We start from the raw sequence: 18689 nt of genomic DNA on the forward strand, positions 1-18689 counted from the left end.
AGTGAGTCTTACAAAATTCCAGTGGTGGGGGGGCTGCGTGATGATGTCATCAGTATGGCTGCCGCGCTATTATGTAGTTGCCACATTTAAATATTCATAACTTCTCACCTGTTTATGCTACAGAAATTATTTTTTTTCTGAAATGTTTCAAATTTAATGATAAATACTTTATGTAATTTATCATCATCATAAGTTTATTGTGCTATCCAAAGGCCATGACAAATACATCCATAGAAAAACATACAACTATAAAAGTACACAATAGTTTAAAATAACCAAGAGAACCATACAGACAACCTTAAATTTACTATGACTAAAGCTCTCATTTCGCTCAGCACTCTGAGTCTCCGTGGCAGTTTATAGCAATACTTTATGTAATTACATATTTTTGTTAACTCCATTAGATTTTGAGATAATTTCATTTGAACATATAAAATCAGTGCTCACATTGGTTATGTGTGACGTTTAACCATGATTTACTCAAAAAGTATACGACTTTCGAAAGAATACTCAACGACAAAGAAGTTGCATTTTTTAATGAGGATTAAGAAATGTATAATAACATGGGGTTTACCCCAATGCTTCGGAAATTATGAGTGATATCTCGTTATATGTCCACTTTCTCAGGATTGTATGATTTTACAGTTTATCATCCAGGGCTTTCATTTCAAAAGTATCCACCCTAAATATCTCTCGATCTGATGCACAGATCATTTTGAACATGTTCCACTGTGATTTTTACAGTTGAACATGTTCAAATGTTCTTTACAAAATTTCAAACAGGACTCCAGAATCCAATATAAACTTCTCCTGTTGACCTTCAAAGCTTTTCATGGTCTAGCTCCTGCCTATCTCTTCTCTCTCATCTCACACTATTGCCCCGCTTGTGCTCTCCGCTCCTCTGATGCCATGCTTCTCGCCTGCCCAAGGGCCTCTACTTCCCTTACTCGGCTTCGTCCTTTTTCTTCTGCTGCCCCTTACGCCTGGAAAGCTCTTCCAGAACACTTGAGAACTACAAACTCAATCACAGCTTTTAAAACTCAGCTAAAAACTTTTCTTTTCCCTATAGCTTTTAAATATTAAGTTTGTTCTGACCCTATACTGTCAGCTTCACCCTACCCGGTGCCTGTTTACACTTCCCTGTGCCTGTTTGCATTCTCTTTCCCTCCTTATTGTTTACTACAACTTTATTAGATTGTAAGCCTATGCGGCAGGCTTGCTATTTACTGTGTAATCTGTACAGCACCATGTACATTGATGGTGCTATATAAATAAATAATAATAATAATACTGAGTATGATGAAATATTTAAAAAGACAATTTATTAGGTTGAATTGTTTTTAACAAGTGTTTTTAAAATCTTCAGCAAAAGATTTCAATTTACAAAATAAACTATGTTCTGTGAGAAGGGTTAACAAATAAATTTCATCAGATGTCCTCTTCACTTTCATTGGAACTGCTATCATCACTGTCAAAATCACTTTCCTCGTCTTCTTTTTCACTGTCCTCTTCTGTGGCCATTTCAAGTCTTTTGGGGAGTATTGGACCATCGTATCATTTTATGTGGTACCTGCCATTTTCCAAGTACCAGCCATATTCAGTAGGATCAAGGCCGTTGTCAGCCTACTTTGGAGCTTTTGGATACTATCTCGAAGGTTCAGGGATAGAACATATTCTTTCAGAGAGTGAAGTTCTGGCATATGGTTCAGTACAAGGATTTCTCAGAGGAAAGCATTTCAACAGATGTAAATGAGTACACAACTTACTTTCCCTGTCTCTTGAAAGCTGCCTTTTCCAGAAGTTTATAGAACAACTACAAAACAGTACAACATTAGAAGAACTTCAAGATCTGGTGAAAAAACTGAATGATGACCTTTCTCAAGATACTTTGGAAAAGTTTATTGAAAGCTCAGATATAAAGCAAGTCTATGATGAGGTCAACAAATTCAAAGCAAAAACAAGAACAGGATTGCATGAAAAACAGCTCAGTTCTATCAACAGTACACTGATCTTGTTAACATCTACACATTCTTCAGCAGAGCCTATAGGACAAGTAACCTTGAAATGTATACAGATGCCCTGGAGAAAATGATTCCAGCTTTTTTCTCAGGCAAGGGGCTGAACTATGGTTGATGGATCATGGTGTACCTCCTGAAACTTCTCAACTTAGGAACTGAATCCCCTGAAGTCATATATGCACTTTCTCAAGGCAGTCTTGGCATGAAGCGCTCTAGTAACTCATTCTCTAGGGTACCAGTTGACATGGTACTAGAGCAGACTGTAAATGCTGACGCTGCTTCAAGGTTCACAGGCATCACGGCATTTGCAAACTCAGAATCTGCTAGAGCCCGGTGGATGATCACAAGGTAATTGAAAAGTGAGATAGTGAGCAGCTTACTTGAAAGCAGTGGAATTACAAAAGCTCCAGATTTGAAGCATGATTTGCAACAAGGACGCATTGAAAAAGATCACAGAGATATTGAAAAAATAATTTCAACCCTGAATAGTTTTCAAACCCATTTCAAGACTTGGATTCTCAGGCACCTCTAAGGAACATTTCAACTGGACAAGCAATGAGAAAGTCGCACTGGATCTTCTCTCATTTTATTCTAAAGGGCAAGAAGCTGCTGAAAAGTTCAAAAAAATGTACGTGCAAGAGCCAAAGAATGTTGAAAAGCCCATACCCCAAAATTTGGTAGCTAACTGTGCATCTTTTATTGCATCAAGTATCCTGAAAACCGAACGAAAGAAACTAGAGGTTGCCAAACACACTTTAGATGCTTTCGGTAAAGTAATTCATATGGCAGCTGTTCAAAAATGTGATGTGAAAAAAGTCATTGAGTATCCACCCGTGCCATTTTCTCTTGCTCAGATTGGTGGATCACAATGAATAAAACAGACAAAAGTAAGTTGCTGCACAGGCTAGAAAAGTACCAGAATTTAGAAGACGAGCATGATATAACTACTGGTCAACCTCACATAGATGTGGCTGTATATGATGCAATGTTCGTGTTGCACACTTTGAAGTTCCTGGAAACTTATGGGGCTCTTGCACATTAATTACTGGAGCACATTACTAGTAGTACACCAGATAAGGAAGTGCACCTGTTGTTTGACACTTACAGCTATCAAAGTATAGAAGATTGTGAACATGAACGGCAAACAACTGTACCAACTAGTGACATCAAAGTAACAGGCGCAGATCAGAAGACCCCGAAAAAGGCAGTTGATGCACTTCCTAAACTCTCAGGTTTGGTTTGATTGTGGCATGTCTTCTAACAACAGCAGAAGGATGATCAATGTAACTTGTATCACAGAGGAGCTTGGACATGATCTGGTAGAGGCCTTGTCTGACTACCACGCTTTTACAGGGTCTGATTTCACAGCTGCATTTGCAAGACAGGGAAAAGTTCAACCCTTTGAAATCATGAAAAAGAATCAAGAATTCCAAGAAATTCTCAGCCAGCTAGGTGAATCACTAACTTTAACCGAAGGAAAGATAGCTGGGTTGGAGAAATTTGTCTTTGCCATGTACGGTCACCCTAGATACTCCTCTGTGAGTGAAGTAAGATACAGTCTATTTATGATGAAAACAACACCTACGATCCAGTGTAAGGCATTCTCCAAAGTTAAAGGGATTGACCCAACAATGCTGCCTCCATCTAAATCTGCTTTGATCCAAAAGATTAAAAGAAGCAATTCAGTGTCATGGCTGTGTAAAAGAGCACATTGTAGAAAACCTGATGACGGCCTTGATCCTACTGAATATGGCTGGTACTTGGAAAATGGCAGGTACCACATAAAATGGTACGATGGTCCAACACTCCCCGAAAATCTTGAAATGGCCACAGAGGAGGACAGTTAAAAAGAAGACGAGGAAAGTGATTTTGACAGTGATGATAGCAGTTCCAATGAAAGTGAAGAGGACATCCAATGAAATTTATTTGTTAACCCTTCTCACAGAACATAGTTTATTTTATAAATTGAAATCTTTTGCTGAAGATTTTAAAAACACTTGTTAAAAACAATTCAACCTAATAAATTGTCTTTTTTTTAATATTTTATCATACTCGTCCTGTTTGAAATTTTGTAAAGAACATTTGATCATGTTCAACTGTAAAAAAAATCACAGTTGAACATGTTCAAAATGATCTGTTCATCAGATCGAGAGATATTTAGGGTGGATACTTTTGAAATGAAAGCCCCGGATGATAAACTGTAAAATCATACAATCCTGAGAAAGTGGATGTATAACGAGATATCACTCATAATTCCCCAAGTGTTGGGGTAAACCCCATGTTATTATACATTTTCTTAATCCTCTTTAAAAAATGCAACTTCTTTGTTGTTGAGTATTCTTTCGAAAGTCATATACTTTCTGAGTAAATCATGGTTAAATGTCACACATAACCAATGTGAGCACTGTTTTTATACGTTCAAATGAAATTATCTCCAAAACTAATGGAGTTAACAAAAATGTGTAATTACATAAAGTATTTGTCATTAATTTTGAAACATTTCAGAAAAAAATCATCTCTGTAGCATAAACGGGTGAGAAGTTATGCATATTCAAATGTGGCAACTACATAATAGCGCAGCAGCCATATTGATGACATCATCACACAACCCCACCACCACTGGAATTTTGTAAGACTCACTTTTCTGAGACACTTATGCCATATATACACAAAAATATTCACTAAGCTTTTGCACTCGTTGGGGTAAAAAATCATGCTTGGCTCTTGAAAAGGAGGACAGGGCTCCTGTATCTTTAACAGTTGTATAGAAAAGGGTATTTAAGCAGGTGTCATTTGTATATATGGAGAATCTGGAGAAATTCCTTCTTCATTACCACAGTTAAAGCTGCAGGAGCTATACTAGAGTGACCAGATTTAAAAGAGGGAAGGGCACCTGCAGCTTTAACTGGTGTGATGAAGAGGAAATTTCTCCAGGTTCTCCATACATACAAATGACACCTGATGAAATTCCCTTTTCAATACAACTGTTAAAGATACAGGAGCCTGTCCTCCTTTTCATATGGTTACCCTATTTTATAACATAAAACATTAATTTTTGTGAACCGCCCAGAGAGCTCCAGCTATTGGGCAGTATAGAAATGTAATAAATAAATACATAAATAAACATAGAAAGCAGCCACATTTATTGGTAGCGCTGCTGAAGCTTTTAATTGAGCAGGACATGATGAGTCACTGGGTGATTGTCTCTTCACTGCCCCCTCCATCTCTCCTGCTCTTAAAATTGACCCTATTAAGGAATAACTATCATTTATTAATTAGTTAACTTATTATTACATATGCCTCTAGGCTGCTCACAAAACAGAGTGAAAATTAAAACACAGCACAAAATTAAAAAGCACCAATGACCACAATCAATGTTTAAAACATTCGAACACACATTCAAGCCAGTCAGATAAACAAATAGAAAGGCCATAGCACATCATGAAAGTCTAAAGTCCCTCTGTAACCAAGGTGACCTGAAAAAAATCTAAAAGGCTCAACTGAAAATTAACAGGGAAGGGAACGATAGTATGCCTCGAGGGAGGGAATTCAACAAATAAGGGGCCACTACTGAGAAGCCCCTATTCCTCCTGATTGGCAATCTTATCAGGCAAGTTTGTTTGTTTGTTAAATTTATATACTGCCCCATAGCCGAAGCTCTCTGGGTGGTTTACAAAAGTTCATATGCATGCTGGTGCTTAAGTAATGATGGCATGGGAGCTAAGAAACAAAACTGTGTGAATGTGCTCTCACTTGGCAATAGCCACAGCATACTAAGGAGAGTGATGCAGTTTCAATTGTCAGTGAACTGAGAGTTTGGTTGCATTCTGGAGTCTTTCAAGAAGTTGAGTTGGGGCTAGGTACACTAGCATAGAGCAGCCCTCCCCAACCTGGTGCTCTCCAGATGTTTTGGAGTACAACTTGCAGACCATTGGCCAAGATAGTCAGGGCTGATGGGAGTTGAAATCCAAAACATCTGGAGACCACCAAGCTGGAGAAGTAACCAGCACCTCCTAGCAAGACCCAAGAGGTTCCTGGAAAGCTGATCTATCTGGCAACATCAGTCTCTTCAAAGCCTTCTGAGTTGGGCAGATGCAAATACTTTAAAAAATAATAATAATGGGTTGGATCCAGACTTTGTCATGCTTAGAGTACACCCACTGAGATCAATGGCACTTAAGTGCCATTGGCTAACTTGTCCCACTGATTTCAATTGGCCTGCTCCAAACATGACTAAAGGATGCTTTTAGGATGTTTTAACAATGTATACTATGTTTTTAATCAGTATTTTATGTATTTTATACTTGCTGTTGTTCCCCGCCTCGATCAAAATGGAGAGGCAGGTAAGAATTATTATTATTATTATTATTATTATTATTATTATTATCTTGATCCAACCCAATTTTTCCCTAAACAAAACATTCACAGTACAGTTCTACACATATCTACTCAGTCAGTAATAAGCCCCATTGAGTTCAATGAGACTTCATCACACGAGAATGAGTATAGCATTGCAGCCTATGTAAATTTCAGAAAAATTATAAAATTACTTATGGAGAGATACTTGAATAATGTTTTTTTTTCTTTCATTTGCCAAGAAGAAATGTACAATTTATGCACTTGTACAGAAGTCAAGTCAAGTTTTTCCTGGGTCCTTTTTGACTCCATAAGAAGCATGATGAAATGTAGAACTAAAGAGCACACACTCTTGGACTATGCAACCAAATAATTGATCAGGGTTAGGTAATCATTTTCTAATAGATGGAGTTGAAAACTTGATAAAAAGTAGGCCTGTGTCCCAATTAACAGAAAATATACGGAATATGTACCCCCTCAACATACATGCTTCCATGTAGTAAGAACCATGGATGAAAAAGGGCACCTACACCTAAGGATTATCCCAGGAAAATGGAAGGGTTGTCCTTGCCTGCTCCCTGGATCGCCTGTGTGTCATTTGGATGCACAGGAATGATCTAGGGACGATCCTGGAGGGAAAGGCAGGTGTAGAAACAGCCCAAGAATGGTTCTAGTGGGGTAGCCATGTTACAGTGTGGATTAACAAGAAATGTTTGTAACGCCAATCACCTCTTGGAGGCACCGAAAGAAAAGGAAGTGCCTTTCAACATTATTTTGAACACAATAGTTACATTGAAGAACTGTCTTTGAAGAACAGAAGAAATGTATGATCTTACTACTTGGAATATTATAACAAAGGAGGAAAAGATTTTCACACAGTAACCTTTTATATTTTATATACACATCTGAGTCACCAAGGGAAAATGAGCTTTCAAATTCTAGTATAGAAAGAATATACATTTTTCCTAAGTTTGCCAATATAAATATAGCATATATTAGCATGCAGAAGAGGAAGAAGAGCTCTTGGTCTACATCAGGGGTGCTCAACCTTTTTGACCTGTGAGTCAGGGGCCAGACAGAAAGACTGACACACACACATTAGCAATGCTTATACACATTGTTGTTTCCGTGCTACTAGCAGTGCCAATGTAAGGCTCTCTGGGAGGCTGCAGAGTGTACAGGCAGGAGGGAATTAAGCAATGAGCGGGTAGCCGGGGGGGGGGGGGGTGCAGGAAAGGCCTTGGGGGCTGCAGTTTGTGCACCTCTGGTGTAGATGAATCTTGGCAGAATATTCTTAAATATTCACAAAAATGATTCCTCCTCCATCACAAGATGAAAATGAATACTTCTCAGTTATTTAGTCTTGGGAAGAGACTAATGTGTGTGTGTGTGTGTGTGTGTGTGTGTGTGTGTGTGTGTGTGTGTGTGTGTTTATTTATTTATTTTATTTAAGGATTTTTATGCCGCCATTCAGCCAAAAAAGGCTCTCACGGCAGCTTACAAAAGTATTTCTTGACAGTCCCTGCCCACAGGCTTACAATCTAAAAGACATGACACAAAAGGAAAGGGGATTGGGAGGGAGGAGGAGGAGGGGGGAAAGGAAAGCAAATTCAGGCACTACAATCTTAGTTGGAAAGTTCAGCAGTTACAGTTGACAGCAGGAGTGAGGGGGCTCTCAGCTGGAGCTGGACCCAGGCACGGTGGAGAGGTGCCTGGCTGCTGCTTCCTCCCTCACTGGTGGCCTCTCCAGAGAGAGTTGGTAGCAGGAGGGAGGGGGCTATGAGCTGGAGCTGGACCCAGGCACGGTGGAGAAGTGCCTGGCTGCTGCTTCCTCCCTCACTGGTGGCCTCTCCAGAGAGAGTTGATAGCAGGAGGGAGGGGGCTGTGAGCTGGAGCTGGACCCAGGCACGGTGGAGAGGTGCCTGGCTGCTGCTTCCTCCCTCACTGGTGGCCTCTCCAGAGACATTTGGTAGCAGGAGGGAGGGGGCTCTCAGCTGGAGCTGGACCCAGGCACGGTGGAGAGGTGCCTGGCTGCTGCTTCCTCCCTCACTGGTGGCCTCTCCAGACATATATACACATACACACACTTTTCTCTGCTACAATCACACAATCCAATTTCCCTGCATACTTAATAAAGTTCTAACAGTTAACACCTTTGCCTTCATTTCAAGATATATTCATGTTGATTGATTTGGATTCATTCCATCTGAATAATGATGGAATATTAGTTAACATTATGGATAAATTGAATGGAAACGATCTTTTTTTTTCTTTTGATGATGGAGAAAGGTTTTTGATAGAGAAGAATGGGTTGACCATTTACTACTACCAACAACAACAAAATCAGACTTGTACATTAATTCATAAAGCGGCTATTGGCAATAAATGTAAATCCAACCTCTAGGTTATTTAAAAGCAGGAGGGGTTCCTATATTTATTTATTTATTTATTTATTTATTTATTTATTTATTTATTTATTTAAAAAATAGACCATGGGACCAAAGTTATGATGCTTACTTCCACACCTGCCTTGCAGAAGAACAGCAAATTCCTCTTGCATAAAAAGGAATTTGCAGCATCACAGCTAGGTCCTGGGAAATGTGAGGGTGGGGAAGTCTGGCAAAGAGGAAAGCAACTTGTGATTAGGAGTAGCAACGAGAAGGACTGCAGTGTTATCTATAAGGGTGAAGGATAAAAAGAGGTGAACAGGACCCATTCAGGACTGAAGGCGATTTGCGTCGCATGCCAAAGGTGGCTTCCTTGCAATTGGCTGCTCAACTGCCATCGGCTGCTTCAGCACTTCCTCCTCTCAGCTCAGGCAGCTGGGCTGGCACCAGGCAAGGCATCTGGGCAGACTGCTCTGCCTGGATGCCATAAATGGTCTGAATTGGTTCCCAAACAAATCAGGACCCAGCCACTGATTTTAATGTGTGAATGTGGGCATCAGTCAATGACGCCCAGAGACAATAATCATATTTGTGATTTTTTTAAAAAAATAAAATCTTGTGCTTATGAAACACCACAATGGACTGTATCTCAGTCTCTGAGCCCAGAACATGGGAGAAAAATCACAGATATTGTGGTGGAAACAATGAGCAAACACTGTACCTTGGCTATTTTTTCCCATTAAAATAAAATAAAAATCAACCATTTTATTTTTTATTTATGGCACTGGTGGCTGGGGATCATGAGAGTAATCACGGTGTGTGTGACATGCGTCTTAGAAGAGCCCAAACCCTTGCCATTTTTTAACAATTTGTTTTTCAATTTCCCCCCATTTTTAATCATTTCCCCCCTCAATTTTCCTTTTCTGAGTAGCGGGTTGTTGCTGTGGATTCAAAAGCCTGTTTTTGTTTGTTGCTGTGCAGATCCTGCCCCTATCCAACCTCTGCTTTGCAGGCATGACATCATCTTAAAATGAAATTTCCTGAGTTTCCCTTTTCTGTGCAATGAGTTGCAGCCTTGGCTCTGGCCCCTGCAACCCCTTGGCTCTGCCTACTTTTAGCTGCCATGTTGTCTGCCTCAAAAGCCCTACTAGGCATCAGCCATTACTGCTAAGGTGAAGAAAGCTTGGGGTAATGTGGTGAAGATTTTTGAATGGAAGGGTTGTGAGCTCCATTCAATTCTGGTACTCAGAACAAATTCTTTAATTCTAAGTGATTGTTTTTTGCACCAAGAGTTCTAGAGGTGGGGGGGGGGGCACAAATTAGATCCCAGAAGACTAATGTCTGCCCACTACTGAGGTAATGGGCATTTAGGACAGCACATTATTATTATTATTATTATTATTATTATTATTATTATTATTATTATTTACAGTTATATACCGCTTCATAGCCAAAGCTCTCTGGGCAGTTTACAAAGGTTAGAAACAGTGACATTAAAAAGAAATATACAAAATTTAAAACCATAAAAAGCATAAAATACAAACAAAAACAGACAATATCCATTAAAAAACCAACTATTCTGGGGTCAGTTAAAAAACTCAGCATATACTATTAAATTCTGTTAAATGCCTGGGAGAAGAGAAAAGTCTTGACCTGGCACCAAAAAGATAACAATATTGGCGCCAGGCGAGCCTCATCAGGGAGATCATTCCATACTTGAGGAGCCACCACTGAAAAGGCCCCGTCTCTGGTTACCACTCTCCCTGGTTGCTCAGATGTCTCTAGGCCTGACATACCAATGGTGATGTAATCAGTAGTATACCATGATCTCTCACCCAATGCTGGCTCCAGGTTTTGGAGGGCCCTTGGGAAAGACAGCTTCCATGGGACCCTCTCCCTCAGTGAGTCTACCATCTCACCAACATTGTTACTGACTGGTGCTGAGCCTCCTCCTCTTCCTCATCATTGCTACCACCGGCTTGCTTGCCAGGCACAAACCCAATCACCCACATGTTTAGGTTTTTTAACGGTTTTTAATGCTTTATGTGTGTATGTTCTGTGTTTTAGAATTTTAAATTTTGTATACTCTTTTTTATCTTAATTTTAGAATTTCTGTAATCCGCCCAGAGAGCCCTGGCTATGGGAGCGGTATATAAGTGCAATAAATAAATAAATAAATAAATAAGCAAGCAGGCAGGTCGTGGCATCTACTGCTCCTCCTTCACACACCCAGTGCTGCCTGGGCCAAAGTGAAAAGCAGGTGAGCAAGCAGGTTGCAAAGGTGAAGAGGAGGAGCAGGCCTAGGGGACTCATATCATTGGGAGCCCTGCTCAGTGTGGGCTCTTGGCTATTGCCCAACTATGCCAGACTTTGACATGGGCCCTGCTAGCATCCTCCATGCCTGTTCTCAATTTCTGTGCACACTCTGGTACTGATCAGGCCCTCTCTTTTTGGATGACTCTGTGGTAGGGTGACCATATTTGGGAAACCAAAAAAGAGGACACCTAGTGTGTGTGCGGGGAAGCAGCTTTCTGAGTCCTGCAGAAAGTACGTTATTCCCCCGCCACCTTAAAGAACCCGATTGGAGTGGAGGAGGGGAAAGGATTTCATTCTGCACCACCACCATCCACTCCAATTGGGGCCTTTTCTATAATGTCCACGAATGACCCACTTTCCCCTTTAAGACCTCAATTGGAGCTCAGGGTGGGGGAATGATGTGCCTCAAGAAAGCATGTCATTCCCTCCTGCCATGCTAATGGCAGCCTTAAAGGGGAAGGTGTGTCATTCCAGGACATTATTGAAAATTATAGAAAATCCCCCCTGACACCATGGAAAGAACAAAAACCAGGACAAATCCGGGGAAATCCTGACAGTTGGTCACCCTACTCTGTGGGAGTGGTTGAAATGAGAATGCCTATAAGACCTGCAGTGTCCAGATGATCTGAAGAAGCAGAGCCTGTTACTGACTGCTGTACATCCTTCTATACAGATCAGCCTTCTACCAGACAAATCCATTCAGGTGGTGGGCAATGAGGAGGGCTTGTTACGTGCAGCAGACTTAGAGGCATCTAGACCCCAGTGCCTAGTCAACTGCCTCGTCACTGGACATGCTATGGACCAGAGGTATATGATCCAGGAGTTGGCAGGAGAGTTCACCCTTCTCCACACACGAACACTTTATACAATGCATGAGGCATCTTACCAAAATAATAGTTTACAAATGTTTGGGGATATAGAATTAATATGATTTAACCGTAACCACTTCCATAACAAGCCCACAACTACATTCTTGTTAAAGATCCCTGATTCATAAAGAGAACTTGGATCATGTTCATCCATTTCAGGGTTTGTCCAGGACTTTAAGGCATTTATGTATACCATTTGCATGGGTGGGAGGGTGCTGTTGCACTTGTGCCCTACTTGTGGGTTCCTGGTCGATAGCTGGTTGGCCACTGTGTTTATAGAATGCTGGACTAGATGGACCCTTGGTATGATCCAGCACAGCTCTTCTTATGTTCTTAAGGAAAATTGTTTTCTAGTCTGTTGTGTATTTATGTTCTTATTCTCTAATTAGTTAGACATCAGAGAGCAGTTAGGTCCTGATCCTCAGTGCCTATTCTGGTAACTGCTGCAATGCTGTAATGTCATGCTTTGCAAGATTGCACTAGTGCATGGAGTTGTTTTATATATAGGTACAGGAAGAGCTGGTTAACACATGCATGAATAGCACTTGATCTCTAAGTGCCTGATGAGTTGCAGCACGATGTGCGAAATGCCTGCAGTGTTGAATTATTTGCAATTTGTATCCATTTTTTTCTCCTGCGAATACCATTTCTTCTGCTTTTCAACACTACAAAGTACCTTTTGGCTCACTTAACGCAGTTTTTACAAAAATCTTTGGTAAATACATATCTGAAGTGATTGCCCCATTAACAAAAATAATTGTTAGGTAGAATTATATTTGAAGACACTGTCCATCAGCCGCCACAAAGCATGCCTAATTATTTCTTAGAACGTTTTCGGTATTTCTGAAACAGACAAAAAAAATTAAGTGTAATTGGAAGTTTTTTAAAAATAGGGTAAAAAGACCCTACATTACGAATATTTTTTAAAAAATAAATAACTGTATCGCTACATTCACTTTCATGCACACACAATAATTGGTATAAAAGTGTGTTTATTGCCCTGCTTTTATTCATGTAGATGTAATTAACCAACACTTGACATGAGGATTTTAAAGTTATTAGCTAACATTAATCCTGTCTCCCAATGATGATTGGGCTCAGGATTGCAAAACCTCCAATGACACAATGATGAGCAATTTAAAATTCCTCTCCCTCTCTCTTTATACATATTTCTGATACTGAAATAGTATGCTCCCCAATATCCCCCACACATTTCCTTTTATTATTTTAACAATAAGCTTAATTAAAATACCTTCCAGATTTGGAATTAGTAGAATTTACCCTGCCTTCTCTTAAATTACGTATACAATTGGCTAAGGAATAAAGGCAAAAAGAGAGAGAGAGAGAAAGGTGGAGGGGGAGAGAACGTTTATTTTTAGCAGGTGGTTGCAATTATGCAGACTTTGCGAAGAGTTTCTCTGCCCTCCCCACCCCCTTTTTTGGGGTCCCTGGCCTGTGCTCCCTTCAATCTTGTCAGCTGTAAAATGGGTCTCTTTTTAACCCATAATGGAACTGCGAGATTAAAGGTGAAGTCATGAATTAGTCAAAGTGACAGCCCAGCACGCTGGCCTAGCGGCAGGGGGTCTTCTTTTGTGTGCGTCCACTCTGACCTCCAGTGCCACTCCATGTCTGTGGGAACCGGACAAGAAGAATGTTGGGGCGGAGTTTAAAAGCGCATAAGTGGCCGTTCCTGCGACTGGCCAGAGAGGAGTTGACATTCTTTCTCTGGAAATATTCTGACATCATCCCAGTCATACCTCCTCAGCAGTCCATTCGTTAGCTCTTTTATGCTTAGCGGATGAAAAACAATAGATCCCCTTGCAGGGATGTAAAAGGACGGAGGGCAAACTTTCCACCCAGCTAGATCTCCTTGATAGTACTTGCTAATTTACTGCAGTGTAATTTTTAATAGTAGAAAACAGCTGGCTTTATATAGCAATGACTACATTTTCATGAAATGATCCCTAAGTGAGAAACACCTTTCTTCTCTGGATAAACTCATGGAATAGATTTTATTTGGTATGCAGGGGCTTTGGCTTTAATGGAATAATAATAATAATAATAATAATAATAATAATAATAATAATAATAATAATAATGTACAGGAATGGGATCCACATCTCCAAGAGCACATTACATAGGGTTACCATATGAAAAGGAGGACAGGGCTCCTGTATCTTTCACAGTTGCATAGAAAAGGGAATTTCAGCAGGTGCTATTTGTATATAGGGAGAACCTGGTGAAATTCCCTCTTCATCATAACAGTTAAAGCTGCAGGAGCTATACTAGAGTGGCCAGATTTAAAAGAGGGCAGGGCACCTGCAGCTTTAACTGTTGTGATGAAGAGGGCATTTCACCAGGTTCTCCATATATACAAATGACACCTGCTGAAATTTCCTTTTCAATACAACTGTTAAAGATACAGGATCCCTCTCCTCCTCTTCATATGGTCACCCTAACATTACATCTCTAGGAGATGTATTCAGACTTGCAGTGCAATCTTACATATGTCTACTCAGAAATAAGTCCTATTGTGTTTAATGGGGCTTACTCTCAGGTAAGAGTGTATAGGACTGTAGCCTTAATCATGCTTAGAATACACCTACTGAAATAAATGGGACAAGGAAGTCTTGACTAAAATCCTATTGGTTTCAATGGGTCTACTATAAGTATGGCTGGGTACAATCTACAGTCTGTACTGGCTACTACAGCCTTCCAAGCATAATTCAAAGTACTGTTCTTTAAAAATATATATGGTCCCCTACATACGATGGGGACCAATTATAGAAAAGGGCACAGTGATCGAGCACTTGCTCTACACACAAAAGGTTCTGGGTATAATCTTTGGCATTTCCAGATAGTACTGGGAAAAACACCTGCCTGAAATCCTGGAGAGTTGCTGCTATCCACTGAGTTAAATTGACCTACAGTCGGTCTTAGTAAAGAACAGCTTCCAATGTTCCTGTGTCCAACAAGGGCCTTGATGGTGGTGCTTCACTTAAGGTTCTTGAGCTGAAGTCGTTCTCTTAAGGTCAGATACAAAATGAGGAGAGCATGAAAAGAAGCATTCTCAGTGGCCATTCCTTTACTTTGCAATGGTCTGCCTTGGAGGTCCATCCAGGTTTGATCCTTTTTTTGAGGCAATGAGAAAGACTTTATGTAAAGAAGTGTTGAGCGACTAAGGGTTATTTTAGCAGCATCTTTCTGCTCTAATCCTACAAGTTGTGGGAATAAAATTTGAACTAGAAAGGGCTAAGCTAGATGTTTTGCTAAAGATTTGGCTGAAAATAACAACTGGGTGTTTACCCTCCATAAGGGATAGCAGGCCTAACTTGTGTCATGATGTTCTGCATTTCTTCACAGCACACCAAAGGAAGCCAATAATGTGGGATGCAACCAGGGAAATGTAGAACATCACAACACAAGTGTGGGTGTGTAGCTCCAACCCACCACCATATGACTAGCAGTGAGCAGTACAGAGATCTGAACCCTCAATGTGGGTTTCTCTGAGCCTATTATTCATGAAGCACTGCACCTAGAAGTTCTCTAATCATAGAATCATAGAATAGCAGAGTTGGAAGGGGCCTACAAGGCCATCAAGTCCAACCCCCTGCTCAATGCAGGAATCCACACTAAAGCATCCCTGACAGATGGTTGTCCAGCTGCCTCTTGAATGACTCTAGTGTGGGAGAGCCCACAACCTCCCTAGGTAACTGATTCCATTGTCGTACTGCTCTAACAGTCAGGAAGTTTTTCCTGATGTCCAGCTGGAATCTGGCTTCCTTTAACTTGAGCCCGTTATTCCGTGTCCTGCACTCTGGGAGGATCGAGAAGAGATCCTGGCCCTCCTCTGTGTGACAACCTTTTAAGTATTTGAAGAGTGCTATCATGTCTCCCCTCAATCTTCTCTTCTCCAGGCTAAACATGCCCATCTAAACCTGTGTGAGAAAACCATGAGCTAACATCCCTACATGAACACTTAACTTCTCTCTCCTATCAGTGTCAATACTGTATGAGCAAATAATGTTGACTCCAACCAACCTGACGTTCTGACAGGGGTTAACTTTAGGACAACTGCAGTCCTCCACAAAGGGCCCACAGTAATGACTCTTATTTTCCTGACAACAGATGGCTAGCCTTGGTTGGTTCTTATTCTTGTTGTTAGCAACAATAACAACAATGTATCATCAAAGGCACTTAACGTAAGCAAAACCACCTTGTCCTTGCCTTGAGGAACTTATAACTGACGCTCTTGATGATACCTCTGAGGTGGAAAGGGCTGAGAGTGCAGGATAGCAGCCTCTCATACATGCAAAAATGCTACCTTCATTCTATTTCTGTCCTTAAGCGCGCATCTGCTTCTTCTTAATGATACTATCAAGACTAAAGCCAGGATTGTCATTATTATAAATCAGTCCTCCCCAACCTGGTGCTCTCCAAATGTGTTGGACTGCAACTCCCAGCATTTACATATACATTTGCATTAATCTCTAAACAATGTAGTTTAAGAGACCTTGACATCTCTTATAGCCAAGCTGCAACACACATGTAATTTTGATTGAAACCGATTTCTGCTCCACCTCCAAAATGAAAAAGAAAAAGATGTACAATCTTGACATCAAAGTGCTTTTGACCATTGTCTGTCATTTATATTCTGCAGGGCTGATGCACATTTCCCACGATTTGCCTCCAGCCAGGTCTGACACCTGTAAAGCTTCAAATGATAATGCCACATTGTGAAGACAAAAGGAAAGTGCATTGAAGATGTACCTGAATGGCATTCACATTGCTAAGTGTCGCTTAGCAACATGATATGTGAGGAATATCTATGAGAACCTACCATGTGTCTGGACACCTCTGAGTTTTCATCCGAATATTACACCATGATTCCTCCCACCTCAATTACGATTTAAATTTTTAGAATTTAAAAACCTACCTACATTCTGATTGTTTTACTTGGCATAAGTTAGCTTGGAGGGAGAAGATGCTGAGACAGGAGGAGGGAGACCTTTTCCATTTCCAAACAAGAGCCCTGATTTCACTACTTGCATCTTGGGCTACATCTGCTTAACTTACAAACTTAAAATTATTTCTCTACCATATCTTCCTCTACTCAGTTCTAGAAATGGTTACTTTGTGAGGATATTGGTTGGTTATTCTGTGTTTGAAATCTAATTTCCACATTATTTATTTTTAATTAATTTATTTATCTTATTTATATACTGCCTTTCTTCACAAAGAGCCCAAGGCAACTAACAAGGCAGCATTTTCAACAGGAGGCACATCACAGCCTCTTTCAAAGCAACAGACATAATGCCTACCCATCCTCTCCCAACCCATAATGAGGTATTTACCACTTCCTGAACCCACCTAGTTAACCCAACCCTGCTAGATTTTATAAGCCAAGACCCCAGGGATGAAGAAGGCATGTGGTCGGCCTAACCTAAATAAAGCTCCATCACCCCATCCTCAGGCCACAAGAAGTGAAATTGATCCCACGAGCCATGACCAGATACTGCTCTGAATACTTCAGGGAGAGGCGGAAGGGAGACGCACCACTAAAGATGGGCAAGGAAGAAGAGGCGAAGCTCTGGTGCGAGTGTCAATAGTAAAACTGGCTTTAATTTATTTTTAAAAAATAAGTTTTTCTTGACAATATATAAAAGATGCGCTCGACATTTCAGATTACTGAGGATCCTTCTTCAGGAGCTAAAATAAATTGAATTAATATACTGTTATAAAAATGTACTTTAAATTGTACAACATAGCATATATCAAACAACATGGAAGTGAAATTGATCCCACGAGACATGACCAGATGATGCAACAGTGGAATCTGGTTTGGTAAGGATGCAAGTGATTTTCCCCTCAAAATGCTTTGCAAAAACATCCTAGAGTGTTTCCAAGGGCCTGGCTGGTCCCAATCCTGGACTAGATTTCATCAGTCCAGTTACTAAGCAAAAGAGCTGTGTAGGGTGATTCGCTAGGGATTAATGGTGGTAGAAAAATAAGCTCTCTTCACCACTAGGGTGACCATATTTGGGAAACCAAAAAAGAGGACACCTAGTGTGTGTGTGGGGAAGCAGCTTTCTGAGTCCTGCAGAAAGTACGTTATTCCCCCGCCACCTTAAAGAACCCGATTGGAGTGGAGGAGGGGAAAGGATTTCATTCTGCACCACCACCATCCACTCCAATTGGGGCCTTTTCTATAACGTCCACGAATGACCCACTTTCCCCTTTAAGACCTCAATTGGAGCTCGGGGTGGGGGAATGATGTGCCTCAAGAAAGCATGTCACTCCCTCCTGCCATGCTAATGGCAGCCTTAAAGAGGAAGGTGTGTCATTCCAGGACATTATTGAAAATTATAGAAAATCCCCCCTGACACCATGGAAAGAACAAAAACCAGGACAAATCCAGGGAAATCCTGACAGTTGGTCACCCTATTCACCACCACCACTGTTACAGGGTTGGCATGATGGTTTGCCCATGCCTGTGTTCGGTCACATTCAGATCAAAACTTATGCCACCTGAGCTCTAACTGCTATCCAGTCCATTTCATTGGATGGAGGTCCTTGGAAAACATGGAGCCTTCTGGCTCCACACAGCTGGAGAGTGCGCTCCGGAGCAATCAATAGCTTTACTCATCTTACCATTCTATTGTGAGATGAGGGAGTCAACAGAAGCAAAAGCCATGTCAGCTGGAAAATCCACCAGAACGTTCAGAAGTCCTTCAGATTCCATA

At 40.7% G+C, this 18689-nt stretch overlaps 1 pseudogene; it reads left to right on the forward strand.

Moving 5' to 3' along the window:
* Positions 1–2262: 2262 nt before the first annotated feature.
* LOC134399582 (kinesin-like protein KIF11) overlaps positions 2263–18689 on the forward strand; it is a 53938-nt pseudogene continuing 37511 nt past the window's right edge.

Source organism: Elgaria multicarinata, chromosome 5, assembly GCF_023053635.1.
Source record: "Elgaria multicarinata webbii isolate HBS135686 ecotype San Diego chromosome 5, rElgMul1.1.pri, whole genome shotgun sequence".
NCBI lineage: Eukaryota > Metazoa > Chordata > Lepidosauria > Squamata > Anguidae > Elgaria > Elgaria multicarinata.